Source organism: Arachis duranensis, chromosome 9 (genome assembly GCF_000817695.3).
Source record: "Arachis duranensis cultivar V14167 chromosome 9, aradu.V14167.gnm2.J7QH, whole genome shotgun sequence".
In the NCBI taxonomy this organism is placed as follows: domain Eukaryota; kingdom Viridiplantae; phylum Streptophyta; class Magnoliopsida; order Fabales; family Fabaceae; genus Arachis; species Arachis duranensis.
In genome coordinates this window covers 53,931,856-53,934,951 of record NC_029780.3, presented here as the reverse complement: position 1 = coordinate 53,934,951, position 3,096 = coordinate 53,931,856, and positions in this window count along the sequence as shown.

Below are 3,096 nucleotides of genomic sequence, written 5' to 3'. Positions count from 1 at the left end.
TCGGCTTGAAGCAAGCTATGGTTATCTTGTAAATCTTAGTCAGGATATCAATAATTATCAGGGTTGATTGTAAAAAGCAAAAGAACATGAAATAAGTACTTGTTTTGTAGTAATGGAGAATAGGTTGAGGTTTTGGAGATGCTCTATCTTCTGAATCTCTGCTTTTCTACTGTCTTCTTCTTCATGCACGCAAGGCTCCTTCCATGGCAAGCTGTATGTAGGGTTTCACTGTTGTCAATGGCTACCTCCCATCCTCTCAGTGAAAATGTTCAACGCGCTCTGTCACAGCACGACTATTCATCTGTCGGTTCTCAATCAGGTCGGAATAGAATCCAGTGATTCTTTTGCGTCTGTCACTAACGCCCAGCCCTCAGGAGTTTGAAGCTCGTCACAGTCATTCAATCCTTAAATCCTACTCAGAATACCACAGACAAGGTTTAGACATTCCGGATTCTCTTGAATGTCGCCATCAATTCTAGCTTATACCACGAAGATTCTGATTAAAGAATCCAAGAGATATTCACTCAATCTAAAGTAGAACGGAGGTGGTTGTCAGGCACACGTTCATAAGCGAGAATGAGGATGAGTGTCACGGATCATCACATTCATCAAGTTGAAGAAAAAGTGATATCTTAGAATAGAAGCAAGCGTGATTGAATGAAAAACAGTAGTAATTGCATTAATCCATCAAGACACATCAGAGCTCCTCACCCCCAACCATGGGGTTTAGAGACTCATCCTGTAGAAGATACAATGAGAAACGTGTAAAGTGTCATAAGGTAGAGATACAATGTCAAAAGGTCCTATTAATAGTGAACTAGTAACCTAGGGTATACAAAAATGAGTAAATGACGTAAAAATCCACTTCCGGGGTCCACTTGGTGTGTGCTTGGGCTGAGAATTGAAGCTTTCATGTGTAGAGACTTTTTCTGGAGTTAAACGCCAGCTTTCATGCCAGTTTGGGCGTTTAACTCCAATTTTTGTGCCAGTTCCGGCGTTAAACGCCGGGAATTCTGAAGCTGATTTGCAACACCAGTTTGGGCCATCAAATCTCGGGCAAAGTATGGACTATTATACATTGCTGGATAGCCCAGGATGTCTACTTTCCAAAGCAATTGAGATCGCGCCAATTGGGCTTCTGTAGCTCTAGAAAATCCACTTCGAGTGCAGGGAGGTCAGAATCCAACAGCATCTGTAGTCCTTTTCAGCCTCTGAATCAGATTTTTGCTCAGGTCCCTCAATTTCAGCCAGAAAATACCTGAAACCATAGAAAAACACACAAACTCATAGTAAAGCCCAGAAAAGTGAATTTTAACTAAAAACTAATAAAAATGTAATAAAAACTAACTAAAATATACTAAAAACTTACTAAAAACAATGCCAAAAAGCGTATAAATTATCCGCTCATCAATCACTATGGCAAATCTTATATCGTTTCGAAGCCCCGTATGTTAGCTTTCCAACCCAACTAGAACTGCATCATTTGGACCTCTGTTGCTCATGTTATGACTGATTAAGTGAGAAGAGGTCGGCTTGACAGCTTTTGCGATTCCTACATTTTTTCATGAGTTCTCCATTTTTATATGCTTTTCCTTCATTCCCTTGGTCTAATCCTTGCCTCCTAAATCTGAAATCACTTAGCAAACATATCAAGGCATCTAATGGAATCAAGGAGAATTAGATTTAGCTATTTTAAGTCTTAAAATGCATGTTTTCACTCTTAAGCACAATTAAAGTAGAAGTTATAAAACCATGCTATTTCAATGGATAAATGTGGGCAAAAGGTTATAAAATCCCCTAAATCAAGCACAAGATAAACCCTACAAATGGGGTTTATCAGCCACCATATGATCCTTATCTGCCCCAACACCAATCCAATTACTCCCAAGAAGCACCACTCCCCTATGCATCATGTCCATATCCATCAAACCAAGAATCACAGGTTCGCTTCGAAGAATCAGTAAACCAATTCAATGCAACCCTTCATCAACTGGAGCAAGCAATAAATCAATTATCTTCCAGACGTTCGGACACTCAACAGACTCCCATGGATTCATGTGGAGAATCTAATGAAGAATGTATTGTGAAGAAGACACGAAAAGCTCCAGTGGATAGCATAGAGCATAACTTTGTACTGGAACAAGTAGAGGACGCTGTCATTGTAGAAGAAGAAGAGTTGGTTGAAGATTTAGGAGATGTTGAACCTCCGCAGGAATACAGAGTTGTAGAGAATTCCATCGAAGACGTTACAATTGATGCTAAAGAAGATGTTGCACAACCCCCAAGGCAGGTATCTTATGAGGAACTGGACGGAATGACCCAAGACTCAAGTTTTCTTGATGATGATAGTCACCACTCAAGTTCCCCTAGTAATGCTCTTACATCTGTAAGTGAATTCTTTGAGACAGAAGAATCTTCCCCAAGTGAATACGAAGATGATGCAGAGGTCGACTTTTCTCAACCTCCTAATTATGACTCGAGTGACGAGGAAGATATCGAAGACTTTGGTCAAGACATGGTTGAAACGGAAGAAATTTGCCAAGAAGTGGAGGAATTCACAGAAGATTACAAGGGAACAGAACTTACAGAACCACTGGAAACACCTATCCCAAGGCCATTACCACCCAACACAAACTTCAAGTGGGTAAAATCCTTGACCTTTTTCTTCAAATTTCCACTTGAATATGGTTTGCTTGAAACAGATGGCCAGCTTAGAGCTCTCTGCGACTTTAAGAGTAAGAAGGAAATGGCTCGTACTCAGAGCTGGTGCACAAGGTTCAATAAAGTTCTATACTTCAACTCAAAGTGCACGGATTGGCATCATGATCAATCGAATGGATATCAGAAAATGTTTGGTCACCATGGTGAGAATCTACTTTCTAAACCACCCGGCTGGAGAAATGCAGATCAAGATAAAAACGGGTGTACAGATAGAATTTGGGATCCTGGAATCTATTCTGATAGTCATCACCCCGGGAGCCTGAGAATATGTTTGAAGCTGCTCAAAAGCTTTACGTACCTTGTTTGGGACCCCGGAGGTTATTGGCATTCCAAACATTGGTGGAGATTTCTGGATGAATTTAAACATAAGCCGCC